The 23,632-nt window shown below is 43.1% G+C and overlaps 1 protein-coding gene across 2 annotated transcripts in view; it reads right to left on the reverse strand.

The window, feature by feature from the left end:
* The window catches only part of Ptn (pleiotrophin), an 86,095-nt gene extending 64,983 nt beyond the window's left edge, over positions 1 to 21,112 (reverse strand). Inside the window, exon 1 of one of the 2 annotated variants that reach the window (XM_041675729.1) lies at positions 20,806 to 21,112. The gene's annotated coding sequence lies outside the window, so the exon portion shown is untranslated. Of the gene's footprint in view, positions 1 to 1,712; positions 1,735 to 20,805 lie in introns of those variants that run through there. The other variant, XM_041675730.1, reaches the window with a different exon arrangement.
* Between the last annotated feature and the right edge of the window lie 2,520 nt (positions 21,113 to 23,632).

A 23,632-nucleotide genomic window follows, 5' to 3' on the forward strand; every position in this document is an offset into this window, starting at 1 on the left:
TCTTCTTTTCTTTTCTTTTTAATTTTAAGGCAACAAATGGTGGGTTCTTCATCTCCTTTTAACTTCACATCCCTAGGCTTTTCAGAGATGGACCGTGTGTGTGTGTGTGTGTGTGTGTGTGTGTGTGTGTGTGTGTGGTGAGTTAACGAGCAACTGAACAAATGGTCATAGGCTTTTGTGGGTGGTGGGAACTAGTTCCCTTCCCAGGGGTGCTGACACTCGTCATGAAGTTATTAGTACCATGAATCTTAGGGACAGACAACTTGAATTCAACTTTGGTCTTTGTTAGTAGCTAACTAAAGATTTTGAGAAAGGAGTTTAACTTAAACAAAACAAAACCCTTGAACTCCTTATAAAACAGAGAAATCATGTTTCAAGTAAGATGAAGTCCATCATCATAAAAGCAGGTCAAAATGCTAACAAAGAGAACTGACCCGTCCCCAGTGAGCACCCAAGTTTTCTTGTCTGCTTGCCACCTGGCATTTTAACTGCAGGTGTGAGGTCTCCCCTTTGGATATTCCTATAAAATTGCTCTTACACTCCCTGGCTACTGGTTTTTCACTCACCAGTTCACCCCAACCGTAACTGAGCTCTTTTTCTTCTGACTTCGTGTAATGGGCTACCACATGACTTCTAAAGCAGCATGGATACTTTCTCCATGGAGCTTGTATTTTAAGACCTGCGGTTTCCTTAACACTGTTGTCAATGTGTACACCTCTGACACGGGGGTCATTAATCTCCACGCTTTCCTACGTTCTTGTGGGAACAACCGAATCATATATATGAAATATTTATCGGAACTTCTGCCCCCAGGTGTTCAGTATTACAGAGAGAGACCCTGATTCCCTGCCATTGGTTGTCAAAACTCCAGAGACAGCATTACTTAGATCTTTGGGGATGAAGCTAAAAATATAACATTGAATCAAGATGAATGAAAAACTGGAAGCAAATGTCTCAATCATTTTCCTAAGACCTCTGTACCTTCATGCTTTCCCTTCTCTGTTCAATATCTATATCATCTATATATCCACATATATATACATGCATATATATATATATATATATATATATATATATATATATATGACTTTTCCACCCTCTGGTTGTAGCAACTGAGTTAGAAAATCCAGAATTTCTCCCCTGGGGGAAGGGGTTACATTGTCATTTCATCAGAACCTGACTGATGCTCACATTGTCTCTTGGTGTCCGCAAAGGATATTCAAATCTGCATGGATGAGAATAAGGACGTTACCAAGAGCTGGTGAGTGGGACTGAGGGGAGGGGAAGGCTGCAGACAAGAACTGTTGCCATTTGCCCAAATAGGCCAGGCATGTGGCCTGTTCCCTGCTGTGAGGACACCTGTTTTGCCAACACTCAAGGCAGCATTTAAATAGTGGATTGGTAAGTGATCTAGGCACCATTCAGTCCACCCTCTGAACTACTGACCTCCCTGGTCTACCCCATCTAAACACACTTCACTACCTAAGAGTCCTCATGCCGGGTCCCGTGACATTTCAAAAACAATAAACAATGCCATACAGCTTTCTTAGCCATATGATCCCTTACCATAGTCTGCATATGCCTGTGATGTTCCTGCTGCTTTGGAAAACATAAACGTAATACATCAATATTTAACCAAACACTCAGCAGCTTCGATTGTATTGCTACAATTTATACCACAGGAAGATAAAAACAACACAAAACAATCTTACCTTTTCTCTTTCTCCTCGTTTTCCACTGAAACTTGCCCACACACTACAATAAACTCCTTCCCCTAACACATCTAGAAACAATAAAAGGCACAGAGAGAAGAGGGTGGCTCTGACATCTCAGGATGAAGCAGCACAGCTCAGCGTCGTGTCGTGAATGAGCAGTCCATTCTCTACTCGATCTGCTGTGATGCAGCTGTAACCGCACCTTCCCGCACTACTATGAAACTGAGCACTGCTGATATTTTTTGCATGGCTAACACATACTGCATTGTATTTTTACAGAGATTAGGAATGCATGCTCGGTATCAAACTTAAATCAATGGCTGAGAGAAGTTCTAAAAGGCAGGGGGCATCTTCAAAGGTGTTTAGATAGAAAAGGGCCAACATCGTTGGGAAATATGACTCTGGACACGGCATAGAGAAAAATAAACAAACTTCTCTGTAGGCTTGCCTTCATTTTCAACTTTGCATTCTACACTTTCTGCTGGCTTTCTGACGCTCGCTTGTCAACTGAATTGCAATCCTAACAGCCGTTGTTTTTCACAAACCAGCTCTCTGCTTTGTCTGACCACACAGCTCAGCATGGAGCCAGGCCACAGGGCACCTTGTTATCCTCCCCACACACCCCAAGGTGGTCATTCTTCTAGCAGAGCAAGCCGGGCTTGGGGAACATTCCCTGCTATGAGGTGAACCGCATGTGCTCGACTTCTAATGAGTCTTCGTCCCACAATGTATTTTGTGCCCACAGGTGTCCCATTCAGAGCACCCAGGCTAATGAACATCTGGTAGGGCTCGCTTGCTATCGTGTCCGTAACGCTACCCTGCTCTCCGAGGTAGTGAATTATATAACCCGTGCACAGCTAAGCACAGCTAAACAAGCAAAGCAACTTCGAGGTCACCTCCTGCTATCAGCCCCAAACTTGGAGGTTAATACCATTTATCAAACTCTCTTAAGGTCAAGCTTTCTACCTGCTCTTGGCTAGGAGTCAGAGAGATGTTTGCTTTATAAGAATAACATCTGCTCAATCAAATACGGATTGGGTTCCTCTGTGGTTTTCAAATTGTTTTTGTTTTTGTTCTGCAAAAGGCATATATTTTACTTCCTCGGAGGTCCTAGTCCATATATAATCACCCAGAATGGTAAATCGTTGTCTCCACTCATCTCTAGCTGCTAATTATAAAATAAATAACCAGCAGAGGTGAAATTTCTGCAGACATTACTAGTGTTCATCATGGTGTTCATCATGGATACCGACTTAGATGGTTAGGGATAATGGATATTCTGCATGTGAATTTAAAATTTATCTGTACCAATGCTGTATTCTTGCACACTGACTACTATATGAGTGACCTTTGGCTATTTTATCAAAATCAAAACGGTTCTCTTCTCATCTCAATGATGTCTGATATTGACATCTTAGTGGAACTATAACCATCTTTTGGTACAAAAAACATAGGAATCTAGATTTAAATGTATGAAAATGACAATAATAAAAGACTGCTTTAATGCTTAAATTATGAAGAACTTAACATAATCTGAAAGTTCTAGTTATAAATTAACTCGTTTTTTACATTTTACTCAAAATAAGTTATAGGTGAGTAGAATAAATAGAATGATATATTGAACATTAACAGATATTTCTTTGTCATAAAAACATTTTCATAAAAATCCAGATTAAGAAGTTTAAGCTTCCATGCTGAAATAATATGAAATTAACACTTGTAGGTTTGTTTGTTTTGCCTTGCTTTGCTTTCTTCTTCCCAGAAATGAAAATATGATGGACTGGGACTGAGGAACCTCTCCACACCCTCATTCCTCACCCTCTTCTCTCCCTCACATACACCGCCCTCTGTTTCTTTGTTCTCTTCTCTTCTCCACGGTCCTTCATGCTGGCCAATTTTGTTCATGCTTGCCTTTCATGTACAAAGAATGAAGGCAGGCGCGTTCCATGCTTCTACCCGTGTGTTCTTGAGGCTTGGAAGAGCATATTCCATAACTAGCTTGTGTGGATAGATAAGTGGATGGACAGGTTCTGCTGGTGGCCCCTGATCTCTACTTTAAAACTATAAAACCTACTCAATCTGTTTCTTTTCAGGAGTGGCATAGGGACAGATCCACTGCAGGAAGCTGGTAATATACAAGGTTACATGGGACAATAGAGGTGAGATTCAACCAGACACCAGGGACATCAACTGGGGAAATTACAACTGATCTGTGGCCTATTAAAAATTATATCTGATCACTAAAATCCTTCTTACTACTACCTGTAAACGGATAGAGAAACTAAGATATAGGGAAAACTAGTATTTCTTTACTCTGCTGTTATACAACAAAAACAGATTTGAAGATTTGGGAAAATTTAACAAGACTGATCAGAGTAGATTACTTTCTTGCTCTTGTGGGAAAATTTGTAGCATGTGACAGTTGCTTTTTCTTTTCTTGGAAAACTGTCAGACACCTTTCTAGGTTTGGATCAGCTTCTAACATTTCACTGTTTAGGACCTAAAATCCCATTAAAGTAATTTTGCTGCTAGCTTCAGTCCCATTGGGAAAAGCGTCTCCTTTTGTCAGGCCTGCGTTCCACATTTACAAGGATTAGTTTGTCTTCTGTCTTTGTGAAGTGTGCTTGCTGCACACAGAGGGTCTCTCAGATAGACACAGTGGTCCATGTTGTCACACTTAATCTTACTCCATTTATGATTTGAGTTCCACCTCCTGTTAAATTCCTTCCCCTGTCTTGTCTGCACTTCTCTTTCTGTTGGCCAGTGTCTTCAGATTACCCATTTCTGAAAAGATGTCTCGTAAGTTTATTACTGGAAGATAGGAAGACAAGCACGCCACATGCCGTGGGGTCTGGGCCTAACGTGAATAAATGATGCATATATAGGGAAATGTGCATGCTACCTTTAGTTCATACACTCAAGTATGAGCTACGTTGTTAGACAACTAGCGTCAACTAATTCAGCCGTGTAATGGGTCCAAGCAAAGTGAAGACTGCCAGTAACTAAAAATTTCACTTCTCTGTCAAAGTTTCCAAGTGCCGCTTATCCCTTTATATGTGGGATGATCCAAGTTCAGTCCCTGGAACCCAAGTACAGGTAGGAAGAGAAAACTAGCTCCACAGAGTTGTCTTCTGCCTGACATGCACACACATGCACACACACATGCACGCACACACAAATAATAAATCTTTTAAAGTAAGAATGGTAATGGAACTATGTCAGCAATGTTTTGAGCCACACCCTCTCTATAGCCTATCTTAATGACTCCCAGAAGGGCCTATGAAGCAGGCGAGACAACTGCCGCTCTCCCTTTTTCACACTTGCTCGACATGGACTTCTTACCTTTTCAGAACCTCGCTATTATAATGCATAGAGAAGACAACCATAATCAAGCTCGTTGCACAGAAACCACCAAGGAGGTTGATAAGGTAAGATGTAGGTAGGAAAGCAATTTTCCCAACGGCCACATCGTGTATTGTTATTAGCTGTGACTGTCATCAAAGAAAAGTCTAAACAAAGTTTAAACTTCTCTTTAAAATATCAAGGGGTGGAGGGGTCACTAGAGACAGAAGATCCACAATCAGACTTGAGTGTACTCGCTCTGGAGGAAGTTACCTTATTCAAAGGAACCAAGGGAGGGGCGAGCCTTCAATGAAATCTCTTATTTTACCCTCTTGGACCAGAAATTGTGAACTAAAGGCTTTCATCCACAATCACACTAAATACAACAGATTCCAAGCTAAATAGCGTCCTTACAAAATGCCTTGTCTAATCTGCTTCCCCAGGACACATCCTGCCCCCTCCTGAATCACGATTAACTTGAGGCTTGGAATGCAGACAATTCTTACTTCCTGAGCTTTCTTCCCATTTAACCAAACCGGACAAATAAATTTTAAGGAAGAAAAATAAAATCGATCTGTGTCCCTGTCTTCCTGCTCTCACGGAGAGGGAAGAACCTGGAATGGGATGAAGAAAGTGGGAGGAAGGAAGGGAACATCTTGGGTTCCCCACAGGGCATGCAGAAGAGCCAAAGTCTTACCACAAAACAGGGACTGTGTTGTTGAAAATCCTCCCAGGATAGGAGCCCTTCACCCAAGAGCATCAGGGCTGCCACCTCTGCCTTTGACTAGAGCCCCAAACAGTGTTTATCACACAAACTGTTGTAAGTACTTACTGATCCTAACAGTCTGGCTTTCACTGTCATTCCGGGACTGAATTACCTGACTCTCTTTCCCACGCTGGTTGCTGAAGTAATGACTCTGCCCATGACCAGCAGAAGAAAATTCCTCTGACACGGGAAAATGAACAGTGTCAGGGGAGATGAAAATCTCCATGAGTGATTCAGTGAGCACTTGAAGAATGGGTGGTCACTGGAATGGCAGATGACTTTCTTATCTCGCCTGTTTTTTATTTTTCTAGAAGATTTCATATTCATCTGACATCAAGACCTGACTGTAGGGTTTTCTTAAAAGTTCATGGAGCCGGGCGGTGGTGGCGCACGTTTTTAATCCCAGCACTCGGGAGGCAGAGGCAGGCGGATCTCTGTGAGTTCGAGACCAGTCTGGTCTACAAGAGCTAGTTCCAGGACAGGCTCCAAAACCACAGAGAAACCCTGTCTCGAAAAACCAAAAAAAAAAAAAAAAAAAAAAAAAAAAAAAAAAGTTCATTGATCCAAGCATGCATCATACAACACATCTTGCAAAAAGTAAAAATCATTAACGTGGTTTTATTACAGAATATCTTACTGGAGCTTCTAAGGAAGAAGTTGCAGTTATGACTTTGGGAAGTAAGAATAGAGTTGGCAGCCAGACTACCACCAACCAGGGGTCGCAAGTCTGAGGCCGGTTCCTCCTGAAACTCATAGGCGTCAAGAACACTGATGAAACTCAGAAACATCTGGGAAGCCTGTGCCCAGCTCCTCTTGCTCAGTTCCAGTGATCATCCTGCCTTAAACCAGGAATACTCACTTCTCCAAATGGACTTTCCCCACAGATTCCCTTTTCCAATGATGACACTAGAATTCCCAGGTTGATTGATTTCAAATCTCATCTGGATTCACTTCTCGATCGCTAACATTCTGTTGGGGTACTTACATTTCAGATTTTTTTCATTTTACAGTACCTGGCGAAAGGATCCATCCTAACTCCCACTGACACCCAGGCCTTGGCCATTCATCCCATTGTCCACTCAGTCATACAACCAATTGAGATCATGGAAAACATTAACCTTAAAAGACAGGTTAAGTGGGAAGGATCAATTAAAGTAATGGCTTCCGGAAAAGAACGAATTAAGCATTCACAACGCCATTTCTACCTTAAATATGCTCACCTCAATATTCTTCAATCACAAGTCAAAAGATCCTTTCTTCTGGAAGCCTGCTTTGATCTATACTATTAATTTAAATATCTTTCTTATATGCCTTCAGTATGCATATCTAGACCACAGCACTGTTGAATTATTGATATGCCAGCCTGCTGCTCTATGACTAGATTATATAATCTGGGGACTGGGAATCAATATATTTATGTCACTATTCCTGATATTTAATGTAGAGCCTGATTATATGCTTAATACATAGAAAGGATTTGGAAGGGAGGGACAGAGGGGAACAGAGAGAGGGAGGGAGAAAGGGAGAGAGAAAGGGAAAGAGGAAGGGAGAGAGGGAGGGAGGGAGGGAGGGAGGGAGGGAGGGAGGGAGAAAGAGTCATGGAAAGATGGAGGGAGGTCATACTAAATAGAAAACATAAAACCAAAGCGAGTTTTGGGACAAAATAGGAAGTAATCCTTTTCACCAGGGCAATAAAGGCAGTTTTAATGGAAAATATGACAGTTAGGCTAAGGCCTGAAGTGTGAACAATATTTCCAAAGTCTGCACAGTCAATGGTATGGAGGGTGATGCCCGAAGCACTGCCATTCATAAGCTACGTGTCTGCTCTACCTCCACTGTACCTTCTCCAGGAATAATCTTTCCTATAATACTTTGACCAAGTGTCTTCCCTTGAAAGGGACATTCAGTGCTTCCTTGACATCTAACCCAAGCTTAGCCTGCACTGAAAAGGCCACACTATTATTTTCAACATTTCCCCCAATTCCCCTCTGACTCTCAAAAACCCGTCACAAGTGGCCTATGCCCCCAAGCTAGGCCCTGTGCCCAAAGGCCCCACAACCTCTCCAAATAGTCCCACCAGCCAAGGTCCAAGTGTTCAAACGTACAAGTCTCTAGGGGACTTTTCACAGCCAAATCATAGCACTTGGTGCCACTTCTTTCTTCTGCCCCCCCGACTTTCTGTTGTGTATAATTCAATTCTACTTTTTGTTTTAAATATTGCCCCTGCTTCAACCTCCCTTTTCTTGCAGAGAAGGTGGATCCTCCTCCTCTGAAAACCTTCGTTAAATGGCTCTAGGCTTTTATTTTCTAATTACAAATGTTCCTTTTCTCTTATGGGGGCTCCTCCAGGAATCCACAGAGTACAATAACAGATGAGATCTTGTAACAGGAACAATAGCTTGGACAAATATTCTGAATGTTGAAAATCTTTTTTACTGAACCATTCCTCTCAGGATAACCCTCAAGTTCTGTTCTTCAAACAGATACTTGGTTATACAGCTTCTAGGAGAAAGGAGTGCTTATGGTAGATTTAAGATTTAATTCCATGACAGGAATGAAAACACAATTGCCATTTGTATCTAGAAACCACTGACTTTACCTGTGATGTGAAATAAAACCTGCCACTGTCCATTCTGACATGTTCCTGCCCAATGCGGTAAGAATCGAGCACAACAAAGTGCTATCTATATGTTTCAAAAATTGAGGATAAAGGAACTTGAATGTTTCCACCATAAAGAAGGTGTGTTTGAAGAGCTAAGAATGTTTAACCTGATTTCAACATTGCACACTGCATCTGTGTACCAAACATCACACGGAGCCTTATATACGTGTGTCGTTTTTATGTTTCAGCCAAAAAGTAAATCTCAATTTACAGATACTTCCCACTTCCTTGTTCTATTGATTGAAATAAGGCTCTGGCTCTTCAGCTCTTCCATGCAGTCAGATTAATGATGCCATTAGCTGTGTAGTCCTGCCCTTTGTGGAGGGTATATCATTTTCAATGCCTCTGCCCTCTTTCCTGTCATCCTGGGGTTTCCTCCCAGTCGCCAGCCCTCCACGCTTTGCCCTTCTTCCAACCTCATTAATAATAGTCTCCAACCCAAACCATAAAAGACATTTGGAGGGATAGAGCCCCGATGCTTCCTGTAACAGAGTGACCTCGTTGCACACAACAGGCTGTAGGGCGTGGAGAATCCATCGCCTAACCTTTCCCAGCCTCTGTCCGTCCGTGCCCCACTGTTGGATGTCCAAGCTTGACAGTGAATGCTTTCCAATGGGAAACTGTAGCAGGATTTTTTTTCCCATCCTTTGGTCCCCATTGTATGTTCAGCTGCTCTGTAGCTTGCTGCTAATCAAAGCCAGGGACTCGCATACACAAACAAGCACAGCATTGTGGCTGGAATACAGCAGTCTGACAATTGAGTCGGGTGATAGCAGGCTAGGGGATCAAACAGCAGCTCCCGGCCACGCTCCTACCACCAGTCCCAGATGAACCCTCTCTTCAACACAGTCATGTTGGAACCACCATGCCAGGCAAATGGATGCTTGTGAAAACAAGTAGACATGAAACCGGATGCCATAATATGCAATTAGGGAGGTCTGGGCTAACAGCAACATTCATTATCCAGGACTGTGTTCTACAAACCTTAATGAGTTAGAAATAAATTAACAGTGTGAGAGCCTTTGTATTGGATCTGGCTATGAAGCAGAAGGGAAGACGGAACTAAAATACTTCCAATATCTGTCATAAAACGGGAGATAGAAGCAGAAGAGTGGTATCAAATGTCTTTGTGTTCGGCGGACTTAGACAACAATGTCAGTTGCGAGTCCAACCACCTTCCATGGAATGGCCGACCTGAGATTCGACTCCTTTATTTGGGAGCTGTCTTTATCCCACAGGGTTATTGGGAGAATTTAGCCCAGAACTTAATGCAAAGATCTGAGAATGTACCACCCACTATAGAGAAATCACTCAGTAAGTACTCCTTGTAACTGCTGCAGCTAAAGAGGGCTCAAAAAAGAACAAAGATAGAAAGCAAGAAGGAAAAAAGTCAAGGTGTTAAGAATTATCTGGTGGTAAGGGACAAAATCCACTCCTGCCACAGCATTGCCAAGGAGCAACGCTTCAAAGGTAGCGGTGGGCCCTACGCCTACGCCTCTATTCATGACAGCATATCTTTGGGCACAGGAAGAAAAGCAGGGGTGGCAGCGACCAGAGTGAAGGCCAGATACCATTATCTGTACGCAGGAGGAGGAGGCTGGGCTCTGGGTGTGGGCAGCATAGGTACTAGGACCGTCCTTCAAGCACAGAGGATAAAACAGGAGAAAGAAAAACTTAGGTGCCAAGAAAATAAGTACCCTTGCCGCAGTTTTCAGCCTAAGCAGCCGGAGATGAGTGAATAGGGGAGACAGAAGCTACACAAAGGGCCGATCCTATGCCTTTCTAATAACAAGCATGGACTGAGTGTCAGTTCCATTCTAGTTCAGGCAGTGATATACTGAAAGTAGTCCAACACATGTTGCTAGCCATATGGTAGACATAACAAAATGTAGCTTTAGAACTCATAGCCACTGGGACTCGTACTTAGTAGAGCGGCTTCCATAAATACAAGTATCTAGTATCCAAGACAATCTAACAATTGAAAGTGCTTCATATAGAAACTTCCAAGTGGAAATAATTTCATTTAGAGGCTGTGTCATGGCATATATTTCAAGATCTGTGAATTTGCTTCAGCGAACATCAAGTCACATTTCTATGCTCTGTCTTTCTAGTGTAGACCTTGATTGACCCTCAGCGGCACATGACCCTCCTTCTTAGTGTTTCTGTCATCTGCATTTCAGTAAAAGTCAAATGTACCTGATAAACCAGTTTCATCCTTTCTCCATGTACACCCTGAAAAAACTTTACTAGTAGTTTTCAAAAGCTTCCTGAGAAATATATATGTGAAATATGTATCTATATACATATATATTACATATATATATACACATATATGTTATATACATTTCTCTAAGTCTCCAATTCCAATCCCAAGGGTTCTGGGCTCATTTTAGGTTCAGAACTTCTACAGACTACATATGAATATTCTAATGTTCTCAATAAAGTGTGATTTTTCTTTTAAATGCTACCAAGGATCAAGGTAAGCCATTCCCTGTCAGGTTTCAAGGGCAACAACATCCATTCCTGTTCGAGATAAACAGCCTCTAATTCTTAAGCTGATATTCCTTGCTAAAGAAGAAAACTCACATTTTCTTTTGTGAACTCCTCTCCAGTTGCTCGTGCCTAAGGTCCATGGATGATGATCAAAAATGTCGCTATGCCTTGGTATAGATTTTTAATATCAAATGAGGAAGGAGGCAACTTGAAATGAGAAGGTAAAAGAGCCGTATTTGCTTTTCATATTTGTATTTGAATTTTTGATAAACTATCCAAGCATAAACTTGTGAGTAGAAAGAAAATAGCACTATGTACTACATTTTGGTATATACAAATTGAGGCATACAACAACGCTAGAAAGAAATAGATTAATGTATATCTGAGCCCTGGGCTGAAGGGGACCCCCTCTGTGCTCCAGCTCAGGGAAGGAGATCCCCACTCTTCTTTCACATAATTATCCATTAGTGAGGGACTGGGGGTACACAGAAGGATGAAAAAGATGAGTAGGGGAGCAGCTTTAAGAGCCAGTTCTGGGTCCCACACCTAGGATGTGCGTGTCCTGATTAAGGCAGGAATCTTACAGGCAGAGCTGACACTACTTTGTCTACAAAAACTCCTTCCGGGAAGATCAAGGAAATGACAGGGCTGCTCGCTCCCCAGTGGGAGCCTGGCTTCATGGGATTGTCATAGCAAGAGGTATCTGGAGCCAGGATATTGGAAAAATGAGCAAAACAAGCCAGCGTCAGAGCAATTTCCCAACAAACACCACTACAGCAGACAGACCCAGACCCAGAGGACACAATGGCATGCTCCGGGTCACTTGTCTCATGTGGAAGAACCTTCCACACTCCTTAAATGGAATTTTTCTGAGTTCTAAAGTTCCTTTCTACAGGTTTAAAGCTGACCTCTCTCCCACTCTTGAATGTTCCCCTTAGACCTCTACTCAAATTCGTCTTTCTTTCTTTCTTTCTTTCTTTCTTTCTTTCTTTTTTGGTGTGTGTATGTGTGTGTGTGTGTGTGTGTGTGTGTGTGTGTGTGTATTCTTTGGAGCAGTCTTTGAAGTCAATGGCTCCCATTTAGCCTTTTGCAAGAAGATGAATCATTAGAAACCCACAGAGCCAAGCTACACTTGGGAAATGTCTGTTCAAGAAGAAATTGGTAGAAATCCACATCTACCCATTTATTCTGCTGACCTGTTTTTGATCTACATCTCCAAGCCAAATTCATTCACGACAGCCTTGAAGTCCATCTTCAAATCCACAGGCATCATATATCAGAAGGGAAACCACCTTTTCCTCATCATCAGAACAAGACTCTACTTACAAAGAGTGGAAACCCCTGGGGCTATAGTTGATGGGAACCCTAATACTGGCTTGGACTAGAAAGGCATTTGACTTTCACCCCTTGCCTGTGATCAACAATGTGGTTGTCAAATCCCAATTTGATCCAATTCACTTTCAACTAGAGCCAATTGTCCATTAGTCACTCCAAATAATAACAGAGCAAATAAATAACTCCCCTGAAGGCTGCCAAACCCTGGAGCGACAGGCATCAAAGAGGTCTGCTGGCCTTGGAGCCTACCCACCTGCAGTGAACTAGATGCACCCTGGAACCCTGGAGCGGCTCAGAAGTTTCCCAGGCTCCAGGGACCAGCTGAGGAATTAGATGAGTCCTGGGAAGGACCATGCAGCTGTGTCTTCCCTAGGGCGACTTTCTGTCTTGGCTACAGGGAAAGGGTCCTTCCGGTAAAAATGGAACACAATGTTTATGCAGCTTGACTGTGAATTGGTACATGCTAATTCTTCAAAATCATTCATTTTCATCTAAAAAAAGAAAACTATCCTGGTCCAAGACAGGGCCTCTTCTTGTTTACCACATCAGATTTTTGACTTGAATTTTTCTGTTTCCATCATTTTAATAAGAATCCATAACTCACTAAGCAATTTTGCGGTTCCAATTTACCCCTATCAAGCTAAACAAATTGAATTTCCATCTTAATTAGTTCATTTGGTGGAAACAAATGTACATGTTAATGGATATATACATGTTAAAATATTGCACGAGTCAATTACAGTGTTGATAGAAATGAAGGGCACACTATTATGCATATGACTATTTTTAAGTCACACCAGAAGCACTGCAAGTTTGTCAGAGTGATAATACATGGTACATGTTCAAAGAATATAAGTTTTTCTCATAAAATTTGATCACCCTGCTACATGAATATGTTCTTCTAGAAGAAATAAACATATTTCTTTAGGCATATCTGTTTTCCTGATAAGATATAGTGGAAGCTGGGCAGTGGTGGCACACACCTTTAATCCCAGAACTTGGGAGGCAGGGGCAGGCAGATCGCTGTGAGTTTGAGTCCAGCCTGGTCTACACAGCGAGTGCCAGGACAGGCTCCAAAGCTACGGAGTAAACCCTGTCTCGAAAAAATACAAACAAACAAACAAAAAAAAAGATATATAGTGGAAACTTATTTCATATGGTTTAAATTAGTCAACTCACAAATTTGATCTACACTGAGTGCTACTTGATGGTTCACATATTCCCCAGACACAAATCAACAATTAAATCTCTAGAGTAAGCTCAGAAAGAAACGAGAAAAGGAAGACAGAATTTATGATATTCTTCCAAGACTTAAACATGCATTTTGGGTGGAAACTAATGAGTTGCCTGCCCTCTTGACTACAGAACCATCAGGCTTCCTCATTCGAAGTGCCTCTAAAGAACTACGGTACTCATAGGAACGGAGTTTGGGTTGTTTGTTTTATGGTAAGGTTTCTTTTCTTCTTTTTTAGAAAAAAAAATGTGAAAATTTAAATCAGATTTCCTAGAGTTTTAGGGCCTTCTTATTTTTAGGCCAAAAATTCTAATCATGGCTTATAGGGCACACTTGGTCAGCTGTCCACTAAGCGCACATACAGACACTATATGTTAGACTCTATGTTAAAAGAATGCTTTTGCAATCAGAAGCAAAGCCCTGTGACTAGGACGTATCACTGTCTACATTCTCAGCACCCGAGTGAGGTAGGCTATTCTGAAAACATTGTTCTAAGTCTTTGGAAAATTTCCACTTGTTTTATCTTAAAAGATTTTCTCTGTTTCGTGGGATTATTACCAAATTGTATTCACTATTGAGCTGCCTTTTCTGTGGGCATCTGAAACTCTCTTAGGATGTCACACAGAAAGATGATTTCTGCCCTTCTTCTATTATAATGCAGTAGAGAACAGGAGAATGGTGTGCTGGATGTCCAAATCCAGATGTGAATAACACTAAGAAAATCTTTCAGTAGTGAGGGCAAAGTCTACCAAACACTTGTAGTAAGTTTTCAAGGAAAATCTGGGAGATGACACTTGAATCTCTTTCTTCCTCGACAGAGGACTCCACCAGAAGCAGCAATCGGGAGAACCCCTGTGCATGTGGCCAGGCCACTAGGACAGTACAGGAGCTTCAGCCGATGCAATATCAGATCATGCGATAGCTTTTAAGATGCAATCAAACACTGAAAACCTCTGGCCACGAACAGACAGACACAAGCAAGTTTTGCATGAAGCAAGAAGGTTCCCCCAAGGATCCTCATGGGTTTTATTAAGCTATCGATGCCATATGCAGAAAGTTATGAAAAAAAGAGCCATTTGTCACACGAACTTAGATGCCTTGTCACTTAAAGTATGATCCCCAGGTCAAAGAACTGTGGTCTCCCAGAAGTCCTTTGATATGTACAGTTCCTAAGGAAAATTAGGGCATCAGAACCTTCATTCCGGAGAAATCCTTGGACAACGGCCTGAACATGAAAGTTAGGTGGTACGTGTACTGTGCCAAAAACTCTAAAGACCTTAATGTGGCGAAAATAACCAATTGAAAATCTAGTGCGTGCCCTTCCAGACTCTTATGAAGGATCTAGAACCCCATCATTTAATACAAGACACCATGCCCGGTTCACTTTAGCCTCTTTTGGAATTGTCTTCCCACTTTTGTTTTTTTTTAAGACTGTGACTCAGATTTCCCTTTCTTGTTTCTTGTCACACATCCTTCCTCGTCCTCACTTCACTGGATCAAACTTACCTTCTGGCATCTTTAGCAATCTCTAGGTGTCCTGGGAAAATGACAATGACAGCAGCAAATAAGGGGCATGGCAAAGACAGGATTTGCTTGCCTGGGTTTTAGTAACATGAGCTCCTGTTTAGCAGGATGGTTTATAGCTTGTGAGAGCTTCACTCACTGAGGAAGCAAAGTGTGTCATCAGCATCCCCCCCCCCCCACTCCAAGCTTCCTTCCCCCCAAAAAAAGTTTCAAAAAGCCTGGTAACACATTCATCAGCTCACACTGGGCAATATACAGGACAGGAGTCAACTAGCGGCCTCTGAATCGGAGACTCTGCTTTTGATTAGGAGTTCCCTGTATGAAAAATGCTCTCCAAAAGTGGAAGGGAAAAGTCACTCTCTTTGGAGATCTCAGTTGCCAAATCTGCCAGGCCTTGAGCATGATTAATTTTTGCACTGCATTTAGTGAGAAAAGACAGCGATCTAGGAAAAGAAAAAGGCTTATTCTTTGGAGAAGCAGGAAGCGTCATGTTGGGAGTGTTGGAGAACAGACCATGAAAGATGAGAAGAGGGAAGGAATCAGCAGAGAGGGAGGCCTGCGTTTGATACTGTCCATTACCAGACTCCCTATCGTATAGTCTGGTTGTATGAGTCTATCTCTTTACACAGAAACTCTGGATGGACTGCAGAAATCGGGATGCTCACACATCAAGTTAATCCAATGAACACAACAAGGACTAGCCGAGTGGTGGTGCACGCCTTTAATCTCAGCACTCGGAAGGCAGAGGCAGGCGGATCTCTGTGAGTTGTGAGTTGGAGGCCAGCCTGGACTACAAGAGCTAGTTCTGGGACAGGCACCAAAGCTACAGAGAAACCCTGTCTCAAAAAAGAAAGAAAGAAAGAAAGAAAGAAAGAAAGAAAGAAAGAAAGAAAGGAAGGAAGGAAGGACTGTTCTCAGTTATTTGACCTCATATATATTGGACTTTAGGTCTTATTTGAGAGGCTAATGGGAAATAAATTCAATTAATTAAACAAAAGGAGTGATGGTCATACGTGAAAAAACTCTAAACTAGGGAGTTTAAGATATTTGTTCTGTTGCAGATACATTTTTTTAAAAAAAATATGTATACAGTGTTCTTCCTGAATGCCAGAAGAGGGCACCAGATCTCATTGTAGATGGTTGTGAGCCACCATGTTGTTGCTGGGAATTGAACAGAGGACCTTTGGAAGGGCAGCCTGTGCTCTTGGCCTCCTCTGAGCCAACTTTCTAGCCCACAGATACATTATTGAAAGAAGCCATATTCCTTCCATTAAGCACACCCTATTCAGCCTACATGAATAAATTGTTACAGAGATACAGGGGGCAAGTAGACTTTTAAAATTCTGAGAAGCAATGGCCTCACAGCTAGACTCGAATTGTGATGAAAATAGTACATTGAGTTGTTCTAGAAGAGCAGGAATTCTCTCCCCATGCTAGAAGCCATGGCAATGTAAAGGACAGAGGAAGGTGGAGTGTGAGGCGGGCTGGACCTGTAGATTTGGAGGTGTTCCCTCTGGAAGACAGAGGGTATCAGCAGCAACACAGAATGCTCGTTGTGGGGCCTGGGGATTGTGTCAAGGACATAAGGACATCATGGGATGGAATCAGCATTTAGAAGTAGAGATGAAGGGAGAAGCAGAGGAGAGAAGAGAGAAAACTTTAAATGTCCACATTTGGAAGCTCACGGGGGGGGGGGGCATCAAAGAGAAGGCAAGAAGGTAAGTATCCAAAGAGGTTGGGGATCATGGGGATCACAAGAGAGGATATCAGAAGAGGGCGGGGCTAGCAGACAATGCAGGTGTGTGCTAAGCACAAAGAAAGGCAATTTGCCACGGAATGAAATCACCTATGGCTTTAAAAGATTGTTTTCCCCAGAGTCAGGTGAGGGTATAATGGTCTGTGGTTGTTTGGAATCTGTTTTAGGTGAATTGCTATTAAAGCGTCTCACAAGATAACCCTGCTTAGGAGCCGGGTGTGTGAACCAAAGGCTAGAGCATGTGGATGTGTGATTTGATAAAACTGGGGCCCGATGGTCAGTACCAGGACTGGTGTTGTTCAAACTTAACACAAAGTAGACAATTTCTGTTGCTATCGTTCTATTTGTGGAGTTTAAGAATCTAAGGCTTCTACTCTTAGAAATCCCGCCTTTTCTTTTTCTATTTGAAATGGGAACCTACCTAAAAGTCACTACAATAACCAGACTCTAAACACAAAAAGCACTGAGAAAGATTAAATTTTATTACTCAAATCGTCTCAGGCATGAACTATTGACTATGCTACATTGTTCCTACCCATTCTTATCCCATGGGGAATCACAGTGAGTGTGAGCCTCATAACGCACAAGCGCTACCATAGTTACAATCTTCTCCAATAGTGCTTGCTCACAGATACCCTTTGGCCAAAAGCACATCCCAGTGTCATAAAAGGCGGGTTACAGTTATTGATGCAGAAAGGTTGTAACAACTGCATGCAAACTGCTATCTACAAGTCTGGCTTGTAGCACCTAGAAAAAAATAATGGCCCAACAAATGGTAACTCAGACAGGCCCTGAACACCAAGAATGGAAGGACTTCCCCATGAAAAGCCAGGGCACAAATTCTCCTCAAGCTAATTGACCCTGGATGGAAAAAGCAGGCCCTGCTCCCATAGAAGAGGGGGTATACACATGCGCGTTCTTTCACCCTCGCTCCCAGGGAGAAAGAGTGGCCTGTGCCAGAGGACACAAAAGCATTTCCATTTGTGCATCCGATGGACCTCCAGGGAGAAAACATTCCTCCTCCACCTCAGCTTTACCTACAAAGCACAGCCAGAAGCGGCTCAGGGATCCGCCTTGGATGATCCAGTGTAAACCAGACTGAAGGTAAGTCAGGGGAGCTGGGGTGTGGAGCACGCTTTCTGTCCCACGGTCCTGGGTAGTCTCAGTTGGGCCTTACCATCAGTACAGGGTCAAGGACAAGCCCCTTGCCACCACCATGTTGCCATATTAGGAACGTAAGTGTTTGGGAAGCTGCCATTTATAACGTTAATTCTGACTTCAACCTACTGCTGACTTCACACCATGCCTTCCAGATCAGGCAAACCCCGTGTTCCAGGGAACACACTGAGGAATAGACTCAACACACTACAAATGCCAGGTGGGAATGCCACTAACATGAGAAATCCAGAGTCTCTCCAAGAGAAAGGAAAAACTTGAAACCTAAAATATTTGATTTGTAAGGTTAACTTTGTTGATATACGCAAACTATTCAGGAGTCTTGTGTTGTTTTTAGTGACCAGGTCTTGTTAAAATGCAAACTAGATCATTGGATTGCAAAATTAAATAAATAAGGGAAAAGTCAGATATTATTACATGTTACTGTTTGTAAAAACCGAATAAGAAGTGTGAAAACTGCCAGGTGGTGGTGGTGCATGCCTTTAATCCCTGCATTCAGGAGGCAGAGGCAAGTAGATCTCTGAGAGTTCAAGGCCAACCTGGTCCACAGAGCGAGTTCCAGGACAACCAGGGTGACACAGAGAAACCATATCTCAAAAAGAAAAAAGAAAATGAAAAGTTTGACTAAATGAGCTTGTTTTTGGTTTCCAGTGTTATAAAAGAAAAGGGTCCAGGAAGACAGACAATTGCATATTATATAGTTACATGGCACACACAACACACAATACAATGTGCGGTCAAATATATTCTCTTCTCATCCTCCATGGGATATCATTTAGGAGTCAGATGGCTAAGGCATCATGTAGACAGTAGGTCTGACTCTCTCACAGCTCTGCCTTTGAGGACATAACGTGCTTGAGCCACAAACAAACCCCTAGAATCCAGAATCCAGAGGAGCTACAGTTCGCATAAAGGCGGGGTGAGGGTGAAGAAGACCCTGCCTACACAGGCAGGCATTTCACCAAGGGAGAAAGCTGTCTTGACCTGGGTCTGTGAGTAGCAGCAGAAAGATTGCCTTCTTCTAAAGACTTACATTTTAATCAGAGAATTTAAATTTCAAAGTTTCTTATAGTTGGAAAGAAAAGTATTGGGGTTTTAAAATAAAATGGTTTAAAAACCACATCCTCTCATTTCAATGACAAACAACCACTGTTGGCAGTCTGAAATAACTCAGGTCCTAGAGAGGAGTGAGGGACCACATTCACCCTAATTTCCCTTGAATTTAAGTGGACTATAAGTGTTTCTAATGACTTGGCCTTGAAGGCACATAATTTACTTTAAAGCAGACATAATGAACCCCGGAAAGCACCAGCCTTCTGTTCTGTGTTGGCCGACTACTCTTCTGTTTCATTCTCATTACCTTTTAATATTCCCACAAAACAATTCATTCCCAGATGATCAAAGGGCTAAAGTGGGCTCCGCCGTTTCATCAGCTCCACATTTGCCTGGGATCATAAAAGTGCTCCATTATGTTGCTAGTTCAAAAGCTTTGCTTTGGTAGTTCCTGAAGTGCCTCCCAGGCCCTTCCCTCTAACACATGCATGCACACACACACACACACACACACACACACACACACACACAGAGAGAGAGAGAGAGAGAGAGAGAGAGAGAGAGAGAGAGAGAGAGGCAAACATATACACTTTCTTAAAAATACTGGACAAAAAAAAAAAAAAATCTTTGGTAGTCCCAGGAGGAAAGATGCTGAACAAGAAGAACTTTCTTACTTTGTTCTTCCCCCAAAGTGTTCATCTCCTCCTTTCAGGAGCCAACCACTCGATTTCCAGGGCCTCAGTCTGCCCCTACACCTCTAAAGTCCCTGTTAAAGGGAAGACGGGAATGAGTTAGCTCTCTGTATACAATCAAAAGTGTGTTCTTGTATTCACGTGCCACAGCATATTCCATAGAAGTGTGTGTGTGCGCACACACACGCCTGTGTAAGAGGAGAGGCTGTGTTTTGTGCACAAAGGAAGTGAATACATTCTTCTCAAAATACATTATGATAACTTAATTGAAACATCACCTCAAAGATTCTGGGTATTTGCCAAACTAGTCTTGCTCACATCCCTGGGTTCTTTGGATGAAATTGAAAACGTAAGTGCTTATGTGCCCGTTCGTTAGTATAATTGGCACTCCCAAGAAAAGGCAGAATCCAAAGCATGTCTTTGAAACTTTGGACTGAACTGTTTCTAGAACCCGTTCCTGAGCTGGCAGGTAGGATAGGGAGAGATGGTCTCCTGTCAGCAGACACAGGAGGGGCAGGCCGCGCCGCGCGTGTACCACACCTAAGCGGCAGCAGTTGGCATTTGGCGAGCTTGGGGCAACCTGAGAAGTGGAGGTACGAAAATGAGAGCTGCCTGATGGATTGATATTCTCTCTCTCTCTCTCTCTCTCTCTCTCTCTCTCTCTCTCTCTCTCTCTCTCTCTCTCTCGGGCCAGACACACCCACCAAAGCTCCAGGTTTTTCAAAGAGCACAACTGTATCCTCTCCCGCGCTTTGCCTGCTCCAGCAGGTAGCAGGAACGCCATCCCCACGCACTCTCCACAACACAAAAGCTGCTTTCCTTCCTCTCATCCGAGCACACCCTCACTGGCCGAACTCGTTTACCCCCCACCCCCACCCCCCCAATTTCCCTCGGTTAGTTTGCCTTCTGGAGCAAGTAGGCTTTGAAAAGCCGACTCCAGGCAGCTCCTCTCAGCCTCCAACCCCCACGGACTGCAGATTGCCAGGAAAGTGGCCTGGGGGTATACATACTTCACCGGGGACCCTTCGGAGAAATCCACAGGGTGCCTTGCACTTACTTTGGCTTGCAGATGTCCTCGCTGACTTGCAGGCTGCCTTTGTTGCACGGTGCAGGGCGAGGTTTCTGCAGCGGACTCCAGGTACTGCTGGCTGCTGCTCCTGCCTGGGCGGCTGCGCTCTCCCCCCGCTTCTGGATGGATGACTCAGTGCTTTCTTTCTTCCCCTCGCTCCACTTTGGATTTTCTTATGCTCTGGGGCTTCCTTGGCGGGATTTTTGGACGGGAAGGCGGGGAACCTGATCCTGCCTTGACTCAATTACACCCTGCCAAGGAGGGAAATGGAGAATGGGAGGGTTGAGAGGAGCCGGCGGGGAGAAGAAGCAGACTGTGCGAGGGAGGGGGAGTGCTTTGCCCCCGAAATCTGATTGGGAAGCTTATGAAAAGCAGGCTACTCTGGGGGCAGGCTTTCCCCAAACGAATTTGCACGGAAAGACGAGGGAATATAAAACTGTTTGTTCTTAACATCCACCCCGCACGATATTTCTTTAACAAATTCCTAAGCACCATCATTTTTTCCTCTCATGGCTCCATACCTCGACTTATCAAGTCGGGTATCTTAATTGGAAAACCGATGGTATTTTAGACTACAGTTTTGGTCCCACGCTTGCTTTCTTTCTTTCTTTCTTTCTTTCTTTCTTTCTTTCTTTCTTTTATAAAGCATGATATACGGAGGGTAGGGGGAGTTAAGTGCGAACGCAGCTCCCCCTTGCTCTTTCTCTTGATCCCCAAAGTCCTTCCCCGCAGGGAGTCCAGCTAACTTCGGCCGCCAGCCGCAGCCCACCTGCAGTCACTAACCTGCAAAGAACCTTTCCTGGGTTGTCACTGGGATTGACAGATCTCTGAAAATTCCCAATTAAATGTCACTTTCCTTTAGGGGATTTTTGGCTTCTTTGATGCCTCTAGAGACCGATTTTTTGACACGCTTTTGGCAAAGAACATGGGATAATCAGTGTGGCTCACACTCGGGGGTTTGTAACGCTCGGAGAGTGAACTTCCCAGCTTCCTGCGACTTTTGAACCAAGAGGATAAAGTGACATATCAGCGTTGAGTCTCATACAGAAACTACTGCACAACGATGGAGGAGTAAAACTCAAATTTACCCAAATATGTTCAAATTGTAAAATGGACTCCAATTTCTCCCAATTCTGACATTACACCCCTCCGACTCAACTTAATTAGTAAGTCTTATGGGATCCCATGACCTTTGAACCCTCATATCTTAGGGCCATCCTACAATGAGAGCCATTAGTTTATGGCAAGTTGTTTTAAGGATGGGTGGCGGTGGGGAGGGGGCTCTTCTGTTTACTGCTTACTGCACCAGGCCCAAGAGTCCTCTGGGGACAAAAGAGGTGACCCTGCAGGAGAGAGCTTTTAATGCATTGTTTTTTTTTTTCAAAGGAGGAAACAACAGAACTTTGTTTGCACACCCAAACCTATCTCTGCATCAGACTCTTCTCCAGCTTCCTTTCCTAGCGCGCAAACCACCGTGTCTTCCTCCAGTCAGACTCCCAGTGACTCGGTTTCCTTTTCTAGTCTTCATTTCACCAGGGAGCAGTCAACCCATTTCCACCGGGCTTTACCTGGATGAGAAACGACTCCCAAGATTTGTTTTTGCCAGTCCCTTTACTGTAAGACACGCCTCAACATTTCCTTCTGTTCTGTAGTGATGGAATTCTAAGACTATTTCAGAAAGCTTGTCCTTCTCCTTACTACCCCTTAATTTTATCTATGTTTAGCATAGGCTGCTCTCAGTTCAGTAAAACATGTTGGATTAATTATGGCACTTTTTGGATTCTCATGATGTCAACTCTGTTTCATTTATCACTTCAAAATATAACATGTTGCTAAAGAGGCACATGTGAATTTTAGTTATATCTGTGGTTCTCAAAAGGGAGAACCTCTAGGAGACACTTAGCAAAGTCTGGAGACATTTTTAGTTATCACAATTTGGGGGAAGATACGACATATTCTATCTAGTGAGCTCTCTAGGGAGCAGAGGTCAAGAATGTTACACATACATTTTACAGGCCTGTCTCTATGGCCTAGTGACTCAAGAGCTTTCTGTGCAAATGTCAGACTGGAGTCTGGATCCCTAGTGCCCAACTTGTAGCCTATAATCCCAGCACTTGGGAGGCAGAAACAAGGACCTTGGAACAAAGCGATTAGTTAGACTAACCAAATCATAAGCTCTGGGTTCAGCAAGATACTCTGAGTAGACAAAGTGGGGAGTTGAGTGAAGCCTCCACAGGCAAGCATACACATAGGCATGCACACCAGTATGTATGTGGGTTTACACATATGTAAGCACGTGTTAACATATGAACAACACACACACAAATAAGTTGTTCCAAAATGTAAGTAGGGTCAAAACTGAGAAATACTAATTGTTGTTCCTAATTCTTGACTGGCTTTCTTGTCTGTGGGTTAGAGGGTAAAGACGTTACACGGGGAAGAAAACACAGACATGCGGAGGTCCCACGTGGGTGCACTTTTAATGGGGGAGGGGTAACAGTGGGCAGGTAAAGGTGTGCTGACACAACAGGAGGGGGGGGGAAGGGGCGGGGTCGACCCTCGCCTTTTAACGAGGAATGCAAAGCCTTCTGGGAAATGTGTCCATGGTCCAGAGGAACGCTGGGAGCTGTAGTTCCGCAAAGGAACAACACTAATGACATTATTTACCATGATATTTTGAAAATGTAAAAGAGTGAAGAGTATGTTTTTTCCATAAGTAGAAATCTATAAAGGCAATAAGCTGCATTTTAAATCAACCAATATTTTCACTAAAGCCTAAGTAAAACACTATTAATGCATCGGAGATGCCCGACCT

Source organism: Microtus oregoni, unplaced genomic scaffold (genome assembly GCF_018167655.1).
Source record: "Microtus oregoni isolate MIOR12 unplaced genomic scaffold, Mior012 000026F_ref0000081, whole genome shotgun sequence".
Classification (NCBI taxonomy): Eukaryota; Metazoa; Chordata; class Mammalia; order Rodentia; family Cricetidae; genus Microtus; species Microtus oregoni.